Here is a 20,640-nt window from a genome sequence, read left to right as displayed (position 1 = left end):
ACCCACAGCCTCCACAATTATGTTTTCTAATGTGAAATGCTCTATTTTACACACACACACACACACACACACACACACACACACATACATACACACACACACACACACCTTGTTTTCATCTCATCTTTCTAGAAGCTGTGCCTGTAACTGCTTTTCACCTGGAGGTGGGGAGGGCAGAGTGATTTCGCATGAGAAAGGTGAGATTCAGGACACTGAAGATTATGGGCCCCGGAACCCACTGGAAAGACAGGAGATGCTGAAGTTTACACGAAGAGCCGGCACCACTCTCTGACATTCCCACCTTGCTGTTTGGGTATCTGAGTGGGGAATGGCCTCTCTTTGGCTATTTGCTAATTTGTCTATGAAGCTGTCTTTGATGTGTCCCCTCAGTTGGGTTTACCATGTGAGAAGTACATGCGCTCTGATTTACCGAAGCTCTCTTTGGCTTGTGTTGAAGAATTCGAGTCCTGCTGCTGCATCTCTAAGTATGTCCGTTTGGCACACTTTCTTCCATAGAGGGACACTGCACAGTTTGTCTAGGGTTTGCCATGATTTCTTTATATGTGTTCCCAGATGTTCCTCGGAAATTAGCTTAAACATGGAATTTTTGAAGCTAAAAAAATTGGAAGGAGCAAACATCTTGAGTTAATGTTCTGTTTCAGAAGGAAGTAAATGAAGGGTTGGAAGTTGTGTGTTTCAGGAGAAAGACACTCAATCCACAAACTGGGACTGATGGTGGGGCCTGTAAATCATTTGGTAGTGATGCACCTGACATTTTTGTCTCATTTACTGTGTGTCTTGTTTCACAACCAGTTAGTCTGTTGAGAACCCTGAAGACAGCAGCTTTGGGTTTACCGTCCCTATTATGAAGCTGAGGAGAAAGGGTTTTAGAGCTGCTAAAATGGGCAAAGTTAATGTTTTGGAACCCAGGGATGCTAGACTCCAAAGACAGTTCCACCAATCACAACAAATTCTTCTCTCAAGGCTTATTTGAAAGAATAGGTTGATTGGCTAAGTAACGTGAGATGCTGATAGGGCAGTGGCACCTACACATATTGATTTGTATTGAGACAGTAAAGGTGTTTAAGGTAACCTGATGTGGGACTGGGGTGTGTGGGTTGGCTAAAAATTGTGTGTGACACTTATGTAACTCAGCCACCAGCTCCAGGAAAGGCTGACTGCTGAGTTCTGGCTTTCACCTTGATGGCATTTCTTGAGTTCCCTTATTGCAAATCAATAGCAGTGCACTATAGCCCTTAATGGTGCAAATGATAACGTCACATTCTGTGGCTGTAGTCTTTTCCTTGGGTCTTTGCAGACACAGGTATTTTAGCCCACCTGTAATCAAAGCTCAAGTCCAGTAGGATGTTAGATTTCTATTAAAAGGTATGAGCCACTTGTTTCAATTTTTCCTTTTAATTTTCAATGGTATTTTCAAAACAATTACTCCCCCTGCTGTGATTTGCTATTTAGCAGGTGCCTCAGATGTTCCAGAATGAAAAATGACTGCCACCCAACAAGACAGTTTCCATTTATAGTAACAGTCACTTCTGTTAAAAATTTATTTTATTTGAAATTTAATTAGAAGCTTGCATCTCTTTGTAAATTGTATGCAGCTGTCCAAGTACATTGTCATCCTGTATCTTCCAGGAGTCTTCAGCTGTGTAAACTCATTGTAGGTGGATTGTTATGTAATTACCAAATCAAATAAAATGAATGGAATTACCAAATAAGAATTATGCAAATCTACTGGGACACTAATGCTATTAATATTCCTAATGTGAGAACAGCTATGAGAGATAGTTCTTTTTGCTTATGTATTTATTGTCTATATTCATATGTTTGTGTAGGAGTATGTGTACAAAGCATTCATTTGGAGGCCGTTTTCCTTTTATACCGTGTGGGTTCCAAAAACTGAATTCAGGAAGTTAGGCTTGGCAGCAAGCAAGCACTTTTAACCCCTGAACCTTTAATTCCTTGCCCAGAATTTTGAAATCTTGAAAAATTAAAGATATGATGTGCACCGTTGCGCTTCCAAGGTCCATTGTTTTAAAGTAACATTAAAGTTTTCTGCCTCCAATACATGACGTTGTTGTGGGCTTGCGTTCTTCTGCCTGAGGGTAGATTCTGGTGCTTCCTGTAAGGGCAATCCGTGAAAATGTGAAATAACCTTTTTTTTTTCTTTCAGTCTTTCATGTTTTGCCTACTCTACACATTGTATTTCAGAATATGTATAGGTTTAACAGAGGTATACTACATAAAGCAACCAGTAGTGATAAATGGCCTACAGATGTGTGTTGGCATGTATGTCATAGTTATAAGTAACTAAACATATTCAAAATTAGGGCAGACGGTAAATCTTAATTGTGAAAGTACAAAGTATTTTAGGACAGTGAGAGCCTTGTAAAGAGTTAAGTTTTTCACACAGTTGTACTCTGAGTGTGCATGCCTGAGTGTGCAAGCATGAGTATGTATTCATGCCTGCGCTTGTGTAAAGGCTGTAGGACATCATGTGTCCTGCTCCGTCACTTTCTGCTTTATTCCCTTAAGGCATAGTCTCTCATTCAATGTAGTGTTAGATTGGGGCTAGCAAGCCCCACAGCCGCACCTGTGTTTGCCTCTCTCCAGAGCACTGGCGTTGACCATGCCCACATTTCTACATTGGTTTTTCAGTTCCCAACTCAGGCCCCCATGTTGTACATTGAGCTGATCACCAGAACAAGCAGATACCTTCTTTACTGTGTTTTAAAGATGGTTTAGATCCAGATCATTATTATAAAACTAAGATTTTAAAATAGCTATTGTATGGTAATTTGATCAAGCTGATCTCTGGATGGTAATTTAAACTTTGTGAAGTGTGAGCCACATTGACATCTCAGGTTGAAGAAACTAATATTTGAAAAGTATGTGCAAGTTTCAGTGTTTAAAGTCCTTCAGACTGAAGGTAGATTACACTTGGTTTTCTGACAGACACCCTAGAGTGAAAGTTTGAAGAAAATAAAGGATTCAGGTTGAATGAAAATCAAGTGAACACTTAAAGAGCACTCTAAAAGATTATGGAAAGTACATGTACCAAATTTACGAGTCTAATTTATATTTTAAACAAGTAGATAACACACTGGAGAGCCTTTAAAATTTTTCAGTACATTAAAAATGTATTTATTCATATCTTTTAGGGCCTGATAAAATTAGTAATAGGTCCTTATGGTAGATTGAACATTGAGTTCTCCTGAAAGTCATGATTAACTCTAAGCTGATGGAAGCTGAAGGTGCAGACTTTGAAAATTTGAGTTAGATGCGCCATGAAGAAGGAATTCTTCTTGTGAAAAGAGTTACAGTAAGATGGAAGAAACCAGAGCCCTGTCATCCACTACACTGAGAAGTCACAGCAAGAGTGTAGCTACACTTCAGGAGGGCCTGCGGCTGTCCCTAAATATCTAGCATTGTGATTTTTGACTTTCAACCTTAGAACTGTCAGGAATATGTACGTTAGTTGCCGTTGTCACTACTGCCCATTACATTATGTCATAGCAGCGCAATCTGGTGTCATCGCAGGATCATTCTATCCTTAACATGAAAGAAAATTGTAATGACAGAAAGGTCCCCACCAACATACACGGTTAAAAGTCCTTCGCAAAGCTCCTTTCCAATCTTGAATATAATTTTTATAATACTCAGATAACTTGGTACCATTTCTAGCATTTGCCTAGATTGGAATGTATTATAAAGTGCATCATATTCCTGCCTTATGAACGTAAAGATACCTAACATAGTTCTAGGGTAAAGAAAAGCCACTCAGTGTCTTTACCACTTTACTCATATTGTTCCACAGTGCACCTAATGTTTTGCTGCATTTTGCATGCAAAGCATCAGTTCTTTCATACTATTCCATAAAAATACAACAATCCTTCCTCTGAGTGCCACCAGGTCTCCCCCTCCAGACTTGATACCCTATGAGCATATACAGGGGGAGGTAATCCCCCTCAGGAACAATCATAGGGGAGGGGAATAAGGGGAAAAGAGGAGGGAGGGAAGAATGGGAGGATACAAGGGATGGGATAACCATTGAGATGTAACAAGAGTAAATTAATAAAGGAAAAAAAATAAAAAAAAATCCAAACAAGTGTTTGCCATCCCTTAGCAGGTGTTTTAAAGGAGAGTGTTGCAATAGAGTACAGTTCATGTGCCCCATCCCTGGAAAGACCTGAGTTTCGGGTGTCTGGTCCCCATAAGACCTATCTGTGATCAGAAGAGGAGAAGGCATCATCACGGAGCAATGTAGTTCACTCTGTTTGTTTTGATTATGTAATATTTATGTTTATTTAGGAGAGTTCTTAGGAAAGATACTGTTCCTTGCTTTATCCAATAGTTACTTGACTTTCCTCAGCTTGTGGTCTCATCAGCTTTGGCTGCATGTTGACTCTTCTCCTCTGCTATGACACTATGTCGTTCCTGAAAATCTAGGGAAATATCTCCATTTCATGGCCTTCATTTAATACTGTCTGAACTGACTAAATAAGGTAGCAATCACAGACTCTAAAGATTAGAAATTTCACATTTCATCAGTATGGAAGGGAAATATGGGTGCGTAAGACGTATATTGTCAATCATCATTTGCATATTATGTCCTGTACTAGGTGTATGAAACTAGCTGCAAGAAAGGTGAAAATTTAAGAAAAGTATGTGGACTTTAGTGTGTTTTAAACACGATTGTTTTTTAGCACATTTGAACTTTCATCTAATCCGCTTTATTCTCTTCACCATAATGTAACACAATCAGTCCTGAAGGCGAATGAGTCCTATAGAGTGTTGATGCTGTGATATCAGATCTGACCAGAGAACTGAATTTCCATCACCATGAAGGATAGAGCTGATTGCATGCATACGACCACTACCGCAGACAGGTCCTCCCTCCTTTACCTGCCATTACAGAGTAGAGGTGCCCATTTAGCTTTAAGCTCAGAATTTTAGAACTGATTCTTAAACTCACTTTAAAGATGAGGAATTATGCCAAAGATTATACGCAGCACTCAAAAGAGCCATCAGCTAAAACTCTCTGACTTCTGCTGATTATAGATATAGTCTGCAATAAAATGCATCGGCTGTAAGCTTAATGAAATAAATGCAAATAAATATTTACAAAGATAAGCATAATTTATCAGCTCCAAAATGCTGTCGACTATGAATATCAACTAATGACAATTTATGGTTAATTGTGCTGTGACTTAACTGTGCATTAACCACTTATTTGAGTTCTAATTTACTTTATACATTTTTTTTTGTTAAAAGCAATGATTGCTGTTACTGAAGAGATACATTAATTTACTTGTTTATGGGTCACATTTCCCAGTTTTTATAATGGAGAAAATATGCAAAGCAAAAAAAATTGCCTTTCTTGTCATTTTTAATTCTACAGTTCAGTGGTATGAAGAACACTGTCATTTCACCATTAACCAGACCCACAACTCTTTTTTTCTTCTAAACCTGAGGCTCAGCACCCCATTATCTGCCCTCTAGCTCATTATAGTCTATAGTTTGGTGGCAGTGGTTACTTTAAATACCTTAAATTAATTAGTAGCCAGTGTAGGACTTGTGTGCATGTATGTGTGTGTGTGCATGTGTGTGTGTGTGTGTGTGTGTATGTGTGTGTGTGTGTGTGTGTGTGTGCATGTTTTAGCTTACTCCTTATCTTATTCTTTTATAATGTCCTGAAATGTCATCCTCATCCTAGGATATTCAGAATTGTCTTCCTTTGGATTTGTAATCTAGTCATTTGATCATGGGCTAATGATTTCCTGTTGTTTAAGGTATTATGAATAATTTGCCCTGAAAGTTAGTGTAAAATGTTGTCTCTTGACTTCAGTTTCTGTTTGCTTAGTACATAACAAGCAGAGAGATCTGCTAGATTGTATGAAGTTCCCTTTGTAATCTGTTGAGCACCATTAGTTTCCCACCATCCAGTCCCACACACAGACCATGGGACTATGCCTCCCCAGTTTGCCTCACGATGCTTTCTGTGTTTCAATGGTAGTGATCCAGATCCATAAGAAATCGCATCCAACTTGATTTGTGTTTCTTGAATGACTTGTCATATTCAGTACTTTGCACATGTTGGTCCATAGAGAAAGTTCTGCTCCTGTCCTTTGCCAATTTTTGAGCCAGGTGTTTGCTTATTGTTATTGTTGAATAATAAACATTCTTTTTATATGCTGTATAAAAATAACTTATAAAAAGGTAATTTTGTAAATAATCTTTTTGTTCTGTTGACATTTTAGTTTTTATATAGTGATTTTTGTCATATAAAATGTTTAAGAATATTCATTATCTTGTTTCTTTTGGTGACATAGCCAAGAATTCTGCCTATTCTTAATTTTTGGCAACATGTTTCTGAATTCTTAGAAACCATTTAAACAGCACTAGCGGAAGCCCTAAATGATTATGGAATGAACAGGCAAGCTGAAGTTGCAGACTCCAATATGTTGATATTAAAGCATAATATTAGGGAACAAGAGCCACAGAGCCCCAAAAGAAAAACTGTGTTCACGTGTTTAGAGCATAAAGCAAAACCAACCTCTGAGTTCTGCCCCTGACTGATCTTGAGAAGGATAAGGAGATGAAGTGACCCCTCCTGTCCACCCTTCTGTTGTCTGAATGTACTTTTCACCAGTGAAAACTCATTAAGTGCGCATGTGATGTTTACACTGCTCTAAATTGTATGTCACAATAGTTAAGATAAAAATCTCAAGAAACTCATATAGGGGGATTTTTGTAAAACTATGAGAGAGAGAGAGAGAGAGAGGGAGAGAGAGAGAGAGAGAGAGAGAGAGAGAGAGAGAGAGAGAGAGAGAGAGAAGGAGAGAGAGAGAGAGAGAGAGAGAGAGAGAGAGAGAGAGAGAGAGAGAGAGAGAAAGAGAGAGAGAGGATAAAGGGATAAGCCCTGTGTCTAGGGCATATGCACACCCCGAATTTGGCAACTAATTTGGCTGTGACTCTTTAGGATGTACAAAGCACATGTAATTAGAAACCCATTTTCTATAGAAAAAGAAAAGGCCACTCCTGCTGGTGAGAATAGAGAGAACTTTCCTCATGTGTCATTTAAAGATTGACACATGGTCCACCAAGTGATATCCTTGTAAATGTAGCAGACTCCTCCATGAGAGTCATCTCTATAGAATATTTAAGTTCCTAGGGTCCGTTCTGCTAGGCTTAACTTCAAAGATGTCAAAAAGCACAAGGGGACTATGGTCCTCGTAAACAAAGCCTGTCAAGTTTGGTCATCTTAATGATGCTTTTGATAATGGCTGCAGGGCAGTAGGGTTAAGCTGTTTCATTCTGATAAGTTAAAGTAACGTCCCCTTCTCTGATGGGAACCCATGGATGTAGAGGAGTGGTAGTGGACCTCTGAGCCCACTCTGGAGCTGGCAGCAGCCTCACCTTGTGGAGTGTCCAGGAGGCCCCAGGGAGCACACCTGAGCTTTACCTGAGAGTACAGTTCTTCACACGCCTCTGAGGATCCGAAATCCAGACGATGAGTGCCATTAGGATATAGATATGTGCTGTTCTTTTAATTCCTGCAGGGTTTTTAAAATAAAGTATACCCTATAATACATTACTAATTAAATATTTGTGAGACTACACTTGTGGCAGACATAAAAACTGAAATGCTTTTCTACCAGAAATCTAAAGGTGTACACTGCACTCTGTCTCAAAAGCAGCAAAGCAATCTGTCAGTTATCTGTAGCCTGGTTGTCTGTTTTCTCTGGACAAAAGTGAACACAGCTGGATTGCTGGTTTGTTGATAGTTTTAAGTAGATTTACAATAAAAAATCTCAGGACAAAACAGATTTTCTCCTTAGAAGCTGCTTCAACATTCCAATTGCCAATTCTTACAGAATTTAAGGGGGCCCTGGATTTGTTATTTTTTTATTAATAAGAGGCATATACCATTACTATTTAAAACATAAATCATATCTGAGACCGATGTCACACTCTTTGACTTTGTGTGTGTGTGTTAATGAGGGCAAAGATATATAACATTTTTTCTTTTTTTAATTTTTCTTTTTTACATATATATTTATATTGTTACATGTATAAACAATAAACTACCTATAGTGAGAAGGACCATGACACAACCAGGAATTATATAAATGTTTCATTCCTAGTGTTTTGGCTAATTTGTACTTTACAGCCTTGAGGAAAACATCTTTCCTATATTGGTACGTCTTAAATTCCTGAATGTAAATCAATCTCCATCACATCTTGTCATTATCAACTTAAAACGTCTGTCTAGACCTAAAAACATCTTAACCCCTAAACAAGTAAGCTTAATTGTAAAACTAAGCTACTTGGTCTTCAACTCCATCAGAGACTTGAGAAGGAGTAAACTTGATATGTAACGTTAATGCAATTTGACCTGAAAAGAGAATTCTTGAAAAATAACAAGAGTGTTTTCTTTAGGTAGGATGTGTCTTCTTATTTTTAATTCTTTTCTAAGAATCGAGGAAGAATCAACCAGAATTCCAAATAATTTTAAAAGAAATTTGTTTTAATGAAGAACAGTTAAGAGTTTTCATTTATTCCTTTTCAAGTCTCTGATGAGGTTGAAGACCAGATAGTTTAGTTTTACAACTAAGCTTAGTTGTTTAGAGGTTACGATGTGTTTCAGTCTAAATAGATGTTTTAAGTTGATAATGATGACATATGATAGATATTGATTTACATTCAGAATTTTAGACACACCAAGATAGGATAGATGTTTTCTTCAAGACTTCTAAATACAAATATATAAAACACTATGAATGTAACATTAATATAATTTCTGATTGTTTCATGCTTCTTCTTACTGTAGGCAGCTTATTATATATATATATATATATATATATATGTAGTAATATAAATGTACATATAAATAATAAAAATATTTAATAAAAAGAGTTTTCATCATATATGAGGTCATTTAAGAACATTTTTAATTTGTCACTAACAAAATGATATTTTTCATGATAATAAACTTAGTATTTACAAATGATGAGATTCAGAATTCCATATCTATTTTAAGCTAACTTTATCTCTCTTATCTACGTTTATAACTTATATTAAAATAACTGTTCATAGAACACATGAATTATGCCTGTAATATATACTTATTTCTTTTCATAGATTAGATGGGTAGGTGTCAGGGATCCTATTAATTTTGTTGTTGATGATTCAGAATCTTAGACCCGTGGCCTCACGCAAGCCTGGAGCTGAAAAAAAATGAATGTCACCTCCACACCCTTTCTTTCTTTGTGTCTTATTTGCCTGATGTTGGTGAATGACCCCACACAGTATGCTTTTCTGTGAGGAAAACTGAATAATGAAAGATGAGGTGAAACTTTAATGCTGAGGAACTTGTGACTGCAATAGCAGAATTGTGAACTTCTCCCATCCAGAGCAAGCCTATTGCTCTCTGCTGGCCCTATGGCCACCCTCCCTTTCTGAATGCTAGGGAAACAGCTTCTTGTGCGGTTTCACACAGTGACCCTGCAGGTGTGGAGCTGATGGAGAGCACCAGTTAACTGACAGCATCAAAGTAACACTGATGAAATGTCTTCCAAGTATGGGCTTGCCAACCACCCAGTTCTGAGCTGCAGATAAATGATTTTTTTTTTCAAATGCTGAAGTGTCTTCAATAGTTATTTTAAATACCTTGATGTAGTCCTTCCAGAATGGCATCAGACCCATTAACAAGTTTTTAAATTGATTAGATGACTAGTTAGATGCTTCAAAAGAAATCATTGCCTAAATTAATAATGCTTGTAACAATCTGGGCACAACACATTTCTTGCTTGAGTTTGTAAAAGCTCCCCAGTTCTGAGCCTCCCCTCAAGTTGCTGCCTTCCATCTGACTTCCCACATCAGGCCAGTGAGCCATTTTGACCACTGTCTTTCTCTCAAAACTCTGTGTCATTCAGCCAGCTTGATATTCAAATCTGGAAACTCAACTGCTTTCTTGAATGCTTTTGGGATGTAGCATCAACGGGTTCTGCATTGAGCAGCAAACTGCTGGTGATGTTTGCATGCTTAAACATAAAATACGGTATTTTGTAACCAACACTGTGTGTTTAGGAATGATAAAAATTTAATGTAATGATAGGGAACCATCTCTAGAGGGACAGCTTAATCAAATCATATTAGAAGCCTCTCGACACCTATGACTGGAAACAAGCACAAATGTGTCACCTGATTATTAGCATCACTGAGGATGGCAGGTATTCATTTCTATTTCATACACTCAACTAAAGGAGACTCAGAACATCAGTGAGGCAGGTCCTTTACTCACCTTCAACTGGGAAGGCACGGAGTGAACACGGACCTAGAAAGGCGACCTAAGCCAGCACCATGTACTTTTGTGTGCTCTGTGTGGAGCAGAGCAAAATGCAGGCTCCAGTATTTATTTCATTTTGAAATGATTTTTCAAGACTTAAATAAAGACTAAAATAAAGAGCAGTGAGTCTTGGAAGTTGATTCTTACTGAGCTGCCAATCAACAGAGTCTAATAAATAATGATTCTAACAAATGACTGTAATTTGATTGGATGTCATCATGCATGTAAAGAAGAGAGAGAAACTGTGTATCCTTTCAACACTGCTGAATGCATCATCGCATGGTTCTTACTGTGTCCTGAGCTAGAATTCTTGACACGCTTCTGTGATCACATCTGGCTACACATAGGAATGTCATCACTTAAATAGTTTGGAAGTCACCCACAGGTGAGCCTGAGAATGGCTTGTCATACTTTTTTTTTTATTAAATCATGAATTAGTTTTCTCAAAAAGAATGAGAATGCGAGGTACGGATTTTAAGTGCAGAGTATTGTGCTCTTAAAATAGCCAGGAAGTATTTATTATTTGCTAGAATTTTTCAGAAACTGAAACATCTTAGAAATTGCATAGTGAATATCATCCAAGTGGACATACGAGAAACTCCAAGGATGATGCAGTTAGGCTGAGTCAGCAAGCTTGGCTTAGGAACAGGAATCCCAGAGTGACTCTCTTTTCGTCCATGTTTAACAAATGCTTATCATCAAGAAAACAAGCACCAGAAACTTCTGGTCGGAACTAAAGGGAAAGAGAGCTTGTACACACTTCTGGTAGGAATTTAAATTGATATAAAACTACTATGGAAACTAGTGTAGTGTTTCCCCCAAAAAGCTAAAAATAGATCTGTCATATGATACAGCTATCTCACTCGATGATACTTGTAGGCCAATACGTGAAGGGTCCACATGGACATTCCACAGAGATACTTGAACATTGATGTTTATTGCTTTGCTAGTCATGTGGCCATGCTGTGGAATATCAGACAAATTCTGATATTCTCAAAATGATGTATACATCATTTCTACCTGCCCTTTCCCCACCTCTAAATTTTTCTACTTCCTCTACTCATTCTGAAATCTGTAATCTCCTCTTGCTATTGTTTATATATAATATCCTACAGAGTCTGTTTAGTGTTCCTTTATGTGTATATGTGTATTTAGGGCTGACCCTGAGATTGGAAAACCCATGAAGACAAGATGGATTCCTTCTCTCTTAGCAGCATTGATTACCAGTATCTCTTCATCTAGGGGTTGGGCCTTGTGAAATTTTCTCCATCCAGGATTACAAATAAAGAAGCTTAATAAAGTCATAGTGAATATCTGTTAATCAATGAATAGTAGATGCAATTAGAGAAGTCTTTATATTAAGAGAAGTGAATCAGAGGTAGAAAGCCAGGTATTGGTTCCTTTTCTTTCATCTGTGAGTCCCAGGATCTTTGCAGATATATAATACCACATACGTATTCATGTGTATGTTATGAAAGCAAAAGAGAGAATAAGGAAATGAAGGCGACCTAGGGTGGAGTGGTGGGAAGTGGGAGGAACTAAGGGGAAGATTTGAAAGGCTATGGATATGGACAAAGTCTGTGATGTAGATGAGAAATGGTCTGAATGAAACAAACATATGCACATAAATACATGCAATGTGGTTTTTTTTTTAGAGAAGAAATCAGTGCTCCCAATAAACAATTGTGAAAACTCATACTAAAAAAAATTTCTGGGTACCGAAGAGATAGCTTTGCAGTTAAGAGTTCACAGTGATCTTGCAGGATCCGGGTTTAGATTTCAGCTCCCACACAGGGTGGCTTACAAGTACCTGTAAGTCCAGCTGCAGGCATGAGCACTGCACTGATACACCACACACACACACACACACACACACACACACAGAGAGAGAGAGAGAGAGAGAGAGAGAGAGAGAGAGAGAGAGAGAGAGAGAGAGAGAGAGAGAGAGAGAGAGAGAGAGAGAGAGAGAGAGACAGACAGACAGACAGACAGACAGACAGACAGACAGACAGAGACAGAGAGACAGAGATAGAGACAGAGAGACATACACAGAGAGACAGAGAAAGTGAGGGAGTGGGAGAGGGAGAAATAAAATAGTTTTTAAAAATCTATTCACCATTATGATGACTTAATACATATTATGTTTGCCTCTATCTTTTAAGATAGACTAAAAAAATAGCCAAGTGGCCAAAAATTATCAATGGTGTCATGAAATCATTGTTTTTGGTTTCATAACTAAGTTCCTCACTGGTGAACGACTTTGTTTGACAGAATCTCCTTTTCTGTTATCTTTTCTACTTCTTTCTCAAGTTAGGACGTCATTCTAGCTCATTCTGAAGTGGCTGTCCTTCACCACCAGGGCTGTGAGCTGGTGCTCAGCAGTACTACAGAGGTGGACAGCCTTGAAGTCAGTCCCCACAACCATTAACAGATTATTTTGTAGGTGTTTAACAATTTGCATAGTTTATAGAATAGATACCAATCTTGATTTATAATTGTTTCCTTTTAACTCTGTGGGATATGCCAAAAAGCACTGTTGTCTATATTTGTGTGCTTTGTTTATTTCTTGTTTTGGCTTATTGTAGTTGTCACCTGTGCTAAGACAAATATTAAACCCCATTCATAATATCAAGGTAGCAAATACCCAAGGAAAGGAAAATATCCATGTTATACAAAATGACAAAAGAAGAGTCAATTTTATTTTTCCTCTTTATAGAATAATCACATTTTATTTTATTCTTAAATTTTCATTATTATTGTGTGGATACTAGTGTATGTATATGGAGTGTGTGTGTGTGTGTGTGTGTGTGTGTGTGTGTGTGTGTGTGTGAATATGGATACACGTGTGACATGACACACATGTAGAGGTCAGAGAACAAGTTTCAGGAGTTGCTTCTTCCTTTCACAGGGGAAGAGCAGGGGTAGAACTCAGGTGCTCAGGCTCACAAGGCAAGAGTGTTTATGCCTGAGGCATCTGTCTAGCCTCCAAGCATATTTTAAAGGAAGTACTTCACTCTCCAGCATGGAAAGAATGATTTCTTTTGAGTTTTATAATCCACTTTTTGTGTATATTTTAAGTTGCTTGAATTGATTCATGATGATTCTAGCATTAACCCATGATAGATTTTATATAGATATTGAGAAAAGCACTTCATATATCCACCATTGACAATTAAGTCAAAATAATCATATTTTTAGGAGGCTTTTAACTTATAATAAACTGTTCTTTTTTCTGTTTTGTACAGTGGGCTCTGTGGTCGGCTCCCACTGTTTGTATTTCCTGGCACTGGGTCTCTGTGTGACCATATGGTCTGCAGGGTCTGGATTTCTAGACTATCTAAAGCATTCCAACAACTAACAAGTGGTTCTTTTACCAGCTGGAACTTAGCCCAGTTCATGTTCATGCAGCTACTGTCCTAGTCTGCAGTTACACCTTACTAAAATGCCTATTCTTAATTCTCTCTTGCCTCTCCTGACTTCTGCCCTGGCTGATGCACTATTTGCTGGACTCCTCTCCTTCACCCAAATTCCAGTTCTGTTCAGATGCTAATGGATTTTTTCAGTTTGTAAACTGACAAGAATAACATAATTGACTTGTTGCAATAAATGTTTTTGTCAACGTCACTGAGATATTAATTTTTATCACATCAGTACAGGCCAGCATATGATAGCTGAAAAAGTACTGTGATGGAAAAGTAAACAAAATATCTTATAGGCAGAAGTGATTTTCAAGCATTTAGATTAGGTCTCCAGTTTTAAGTTTCTTTTACTTGCCATATTGATAAGTCATAAACATATGGAAGTGTTGGGTAGACAACAAATGAAATTAGCTTAGTCTGCTTCCATTAAACTAAACAGTGCCGGGGGAGGGAATGTGAGGACACCAATCACAGGACTCGGGAGATGGCTGGCTGTGTAAAGTGATTGCTATGCAATCATGAGGACATGTGCTCACATCTGCAGAACCCACCCAAAAAGCTGAACATGGTGACATGTGTTTGTAGCATTGGTGGAGTAGGAGAACAGCTGGAGACAGGGCCACCTCTGTAGCTCAATGGCATCTCAGACCAATTATTGAGTTTTAGATTCAGTGAGACACTCTGTCTCAAACAATAAATGTGAACAGTGAGTGAGAAAGACATCAGCATATTTCACTGGCCTCCTCAAGGATGTACACATGTGTGCACACCTACACTAATAAGTATATACAACATATACACGTGTGCACACACACATACAGGTGCATGTGCGCACACACACACACACACACACACATGCGCGCGGAAAAGAAACCAGTTTACAACCAGCCCAACCATGCAAATATAAATCTCTTAATGTTCTCATATTCCAGTTGAGAACTACTCTGAAGTCTGCATTCTTTCCTCTACGAACTTCCTGAGGCTTAAGATGAGTTTGAGTTCATATAAAGATCTGGGGATAATGATAGGCTATGGTCTAATTTTCTTCTCATCTGAAAGCTTCATTGTATTAAGACTGGAATTGTCCTCTGTAATTATGTCTGTGAACTTCTTGATAATCTCTGTGGTGGAATTTTCTTTTTATGTGCTAATGCCCACTCCTGTACTTTTCATATAATTAATATGCTCACAGTAGCATAGGCCTTATTATACTTGCTGTCGCAATTTCTTGTACACACTGACTATTGCACATTGTCTGCATAGTAAATGTTTTGCTCAGTTAATAGTAGACTCAGGGTTTTTTTTTATTACCGCTCTTACCTCTTACTCTTTATACTTCCTGTCATTTTTTTCTCGTTCACAGATTTTACCAAAGAATTACTTTGTATTATGTTCAATATATATCACTCAGGATAATTTTGAATTGAGAAAAAAAAAACAGAAACATGCTATTTAGATGGACAGATAATTGCTTCATGGACTTATATCACAAATCCCTACCCCACTTCTTTCAAAGTATTATCACCTTCTGCACTCTATCATCTGCCTTTGTGTCGTTCATCTATCATCTCTTAACTATGTGTCATCTATCTACTCTCTACCTAATCATTTATATATCTACCTGTGTTCTCTTCTATATGAAGGGAAAACAGATAGAATATATATCAAACTGTGGCTTATTGCATGGTCTTACATCGTATATTATACAGTCTGTGCAGTCCAACGGCAGCTGCTCAGTTCATTGAGTTGTGTGCTCTGGCAGTCAAAATCCGAGGCTGAAGGCCTGGATGACTCTAGGGGAGCCATCGGTCTTTGGTTTATGTTGGAAGGCTGAAGCAGCCGGGTTTCACTGTCAGCAAAGGTGGTGACAGCAGCAGTGACAGTAGCAACAGGATAGATTAACTTGGCCAGACATGAAGACAAGCAGGTAAAAGCGAGAGCTTTTTTTTTGTTGTTGTTGAGCCAGCTCTATCTAGGTGGCCACTGGAAGGTGGTGTTTGCATTTAGCATTGGTCCCTTTCACTTCAATTAAACTAACCCAGAAACTGACCAGAAGTTTGTCTATTAGCCGATACTAGAGCTAGTAAAATTGGCAACCAGAGTTAACTATCACATTCTCTATTATCTGACAGTCTGTTGCCCATCACTGACATAGATATATCATCCATCATTGATGTAGATATCATGTCTGTTCAGTCATTTATCTTCCAGTGGGTCTGAACTGGTGGGGTTGCTTTAAGACAGTTCTTTATGGAACCTTGAGGAAAGGCTGTCCTTTGTGTTTGACCTCTTTTCTCTGTCCTTTCTCCTCTCACTTCTCTTGACCCCTAATGTTGTTCCACTTTCAAATGTGTGGTGCAAGACCCCCTTTCTCTCATTAATAAATAAAAGTGAAGGGTTTGGAGTGCTGTCATAGTGGGTAATATGTTTTCTGTATAAGCAAGAAGACCTGATCTCGGATGCCTGTCATCCACCAGATAGTCTGAGTATGGTGGCACATGCCTGCCTCAAATACAGTGCTGGTGGTAGGGAGAAACAAGAGGACTCCTGCAGCTCTCTGTCCACACAGTCAATCCTATCGGCGAGCTTTAGTTCCAGTGAAAGGCTCTGTACCAACAAATGAACTGAAGAGCAGTTGAGGAACACATTCCCCATTGACTTCTTACTTCCTCATGGGCATGGATACCCACAAGCAAATGTGTTTACATACATACACACAAAAAGAGAAAAGTGATGCAAAAAGATGAGTCATATGCAATTAAATTCAAATGAGTGCATGTAGGATTTTATTCTATACTCATCAAAATATATTGCTGTATGTTTTTCTCTTTCAAGAGTAAATAATTTCAAATAGTTTAGTAATAATAGAAGGCAAGACATTTATGATGTTTCCACATAGGTGCATTAGACAAATACATAATATTGTTTCTTGATTATACTCAAATAGTCTTTGGGACCTAAAGTAATTAAATCTCGGGCTGCTTAAGCCACATATAAATACTTAAATACTCACATACACATATGTATATACTATAATAATATTTATTCTATATTGTTGCATGTTTATGTTTTCTAAAGTTAAAATGTAGATATGTAGATAGTTAAAAGTTTATATGTAGATAAATACTTTCTAAAAAGAGGGAATTGATGAAGTTATGTGTCTATTTTTTCTGAAATAGTCATATATACTTTCACTATTTGGAACTATACTGTTTTTGTCAGTGTGCTGCATTTCTAAATTCATGATCCTATGTTTACTGAATATGAGGAAAATCCATTTTAGTTGATACTTAGCCACAGGAAAATTTATAGTTTATATATTATTCAAAGTCATGACACATTTTAGCTTGGATCTTGTTAGGCTGTGATATTCTGATGGATTTAATTTTATTTCCAGCTACTAGGGAGCCTTTTTGTTCATCATTTTCCAGTATTGCTGAGGTGATTTCATGCAATGTATTCTCTATCTCCTCTTTAAATCATTATACTCACTGACTTTCTTGCCTTCGGTTACTCACTAGTCCTCTTCAAGAGATGCCAATCTAAATTTTTTATTTCAGTGCTGCAAACTTCTATTTGCTTTTTTTAAAAAAATAACTTCTGCAATTATTTCCTGGATCTGGCTATCCTTTCCCCTATAAAATAACAAACATGCGTTATTAAAAGAGATGTGTGTAATATGAAACATGTGTCAGACTTTGCAAAAGCCTAGAAAATTTGTTATTTGAACTAACAAATCAGCTCATATGATCTACTTCTAAACTGTGTTTTAAAAGGAAAATGATCCAAAACCTGTAAAGATTTAATGACAGTTTCTAAAGGACAATACGCCTCAGAGACAAGATGATTACACCGTAATGCTGCCGGATGTGTCTGTTGACATTGCTACATACATGTTGTGCTGAAGGCAAACACAGAGTCCCCTGAGCTACAACAGATTCCAGTTTCCTTCCAATTTTAGAGTTGCATGTGTAGCAAAGGGTATCCACAGTGATATTAACTCAAAGTTTATACACTTAAGGTGCCATGTTTATTTTTGTGTTTTCGGGTATGATAGCTACTAGTCACTAGTCGCAAGTGACATGTGGCTATTGAGCACTAGAGATAAGGTTGGTGCAAGCAAGGAATGGAATTTCAAACCTTTTCATAACTAAAATGACATAACCATGCTATCACATTGAGCAGCATGGGTTTAGAAGTCAATTTACACTCCAATTGTTAATATGATCATATATAGTAAGAAGTACTGATTATGTGTTTTTCTGATATATGTATGTATATATATATATATATATATATATATATATATATATAATGTGCATTGATGTTTTGCCTGCATGTATGTCTATGGGAGTGTATCAGAGCCCCTGGAACTGAAGGTACAGATGGCACGTGGGTGCTGGGAATTGAACCCGGGTCCTTTAGAAGAATAGCCAGTGTTCTTAACCACTGAGTCATCTCTCCAGCCCCACCCCACCCCAGTATATTTTTTAATTGTAGTTCTTAATAAAAGTAGTATACAGGGCTGGAGAGATGGCTCAGAGATTAAGAGCACTGTCTGCTCTTCCAGAGGTCCTGAGTTCAAGTCCCAGCAAACACATGGTGGCTCACAATCATCTATAATGTGATCTGATGCCCTCTTCTGGCCTGCAGTTGTATATGCAGGCAGAACACTGTAAATAAATCTTTAAAAAATTTTTTTTAAAGAGAAAAATAAAACTAGTATACAAAACATCATTTGGAAGACAGCCTCGCTGGTGAGTATTGTTTCTCCATCAAAAGCATGATAACCAAATTATTCCTGAAGAATTTGCAAAAAAAAAATCTGCCCACTTCCTTCAGATTAGCATTTCTGGTTTATTTCAGGGCTAATTAAATTTTTATGCTGTTCGATTGCATCTTTTGAATCAAGTTTATGCTTGTAAAGCACAGAAAAATATTTTAAATAATAGCCAACATCTTTCAAGGCTTGCTAAGTGCCAGGCATTGCACATAAAATCTCATTCAATGCTTGCTGGATTTTTTTTTTTTTTGAAAATAGATACTGATTTTCTCCATCTTAAAGAAGAAATTGGAGAAAGTTTACATTGTCCCATGAACACCAAGGTAAAACACAGAGGAATGGAGGGGCAGGAGAAAAATTCCACAAATCAACATAGCTGTTTCTCTTTCCATAGTCATTCAGGGGGCGGGTGATGGTTAGAAAGGGGGGGGGGGTTCACTAGATTAGGGAGAGTTATGGGTTAACCAGTAGGGAAGGAAGATAAAGCAAGAAAGACATAAAAGGCATTGAGCCTATACATTTGTGAGTTTTAGAATGATGGCCTACGGAATTCTTATTGGGTGATACAGAAAATAACATTTGAAATAGGAATGTTAAATATAGAGATGTGGGGTGAGGTAAGAGCCATATCAGGCTAGTACAGAGCATCTAAACAGGAAAAGTGGGAAGCTGGGAAATGAAATGATTTCAGATTCACAAAATATTAGTTTCTTTGCCTAAATGACATGATACATTGTGTGAATGTGTAGATAACTGTAGGCAAGCTCATGTCAGACTTAAAAAGTCTAACAGCAGGCTACAGAAAGCCATATTAAATCACTGCAAAGGATACAGGTGGTTATTTTGGATAGCGTAATCATGAAGGAGAGTCTAAAATCATGCAGTATGGTCATCCACAACGAACTGTATGTGCTGCAGTGTGAAGGCATTTGATCAATAAGTATCTTCTATTGCTTGCTGGAAGCAACTTTGTCAAGATGTGAATTCACACTGGGCACATCCTCAGTACTTGGTGTATGTGAAGAAGAGAATATTACTAAATAAATAATAGTCTCAATAAATAAATATAAAATAAATAAATAAACTAAGTAAGAGGCTGCAGCTGTAAGTCAGGGAGGAGAGATCATACCCTGGGTATGACATTTTCTGATCTCCAACCCTGGTGACAATCTAATGTTCCTTAGATGAGGATGTAATCTTGGCATCTTGGTAGCATTCTGAGAAAGAGGAAGCTGAGTCCGTGTTTGCCCTGCTGGTGTGGCACAAATGAGTGAGGGGGGTGGTCCTGTTTCCATATATAGAGACTTCCAGAAGAGAAGATATGTCAAGTAACAGGACACTATGACAAGGCTTGGGTATCAAGGTATGAACAGAAACCCTGTAGAAGAAAAAAAATGCTAGGATGTTTATGGAAGAAACCAGTGCAAATAAAGCTATGGATGCACCATGGGCTAATGCATGGTTCAAAGAACACATAGTCATTAGGAAAGGAGAGACGAGTCTCCATTGGCTAATCTATGAGGAAGCATCTTTATTCTCCCATCTTCCTATCTCATTTCCAGTAGAGCATGAACCCATATGAAACAGCTGCTAGGTCTCACAGTCCCATGTGTAGAAGTCCATAGCTTGTGGAATGGGGGTGGTGGTGGTGGACTTTTGACCAAATGGACAACTAAAGTATTATTACGTATAGGAACGAATCTTAACAATCTGTTAATGATGACAGGTTTTACAGTCAGACCACAATGTTGTGTTGTTTAAGACAAAGGGGACTTCAGCAGATCACCTTGCTGCCATAACTAATTTGCTTCAAATTCAGACAAGAATTTCAAGTATTGGAACCCAATGCAAGGAAGCTTTGATGGTGGGTTTCTGAAAACTCCCTATGCCCCATGTGATTACCAACTGGATGATGTCAGGACATGATGCAGTCTCAGCCGGGGCTTTTGTGACTTTATATTTATTTGTTTACTGATGCACACTGTGGTGTCATTCGAATCAGATCAATAGGAGATAGCAAATTCAACGCTAACAGACATCTCTTAATCTGAGGCCCACTAATCTTACATAAA

The 20,640-nt window shown here is 37.8% G+C and overlaps 1 protein-coding gene across 1 annotated transcript in view; it reads left to right on the top strand.

The window, feature by feature from the left end:
* Positions 1-20,640, top strand: part of ZNF385D (zinc finger protein 385D) — an 897,446-nt gene that overhangs the window by 1,147 nt on the left and 875,659 nt on the right. The window lies entirely within an intron of this gene.

This window comes from Acomys minous (genome assembly GCF_964271855.1).
Source record: "Acomys minous genome assembly, chromosome: 9".
Classification (NCBI taxonomy): Eukaryota; Metazoa; Chordata; class Mammalia; order Rodentia; family Muridae; genus Acomys; species Acomys minous.
Note: the sequence above shows the minus strand (reverse complement) of the source record. Positions and strands in the feature narration are given on the sequence as shown.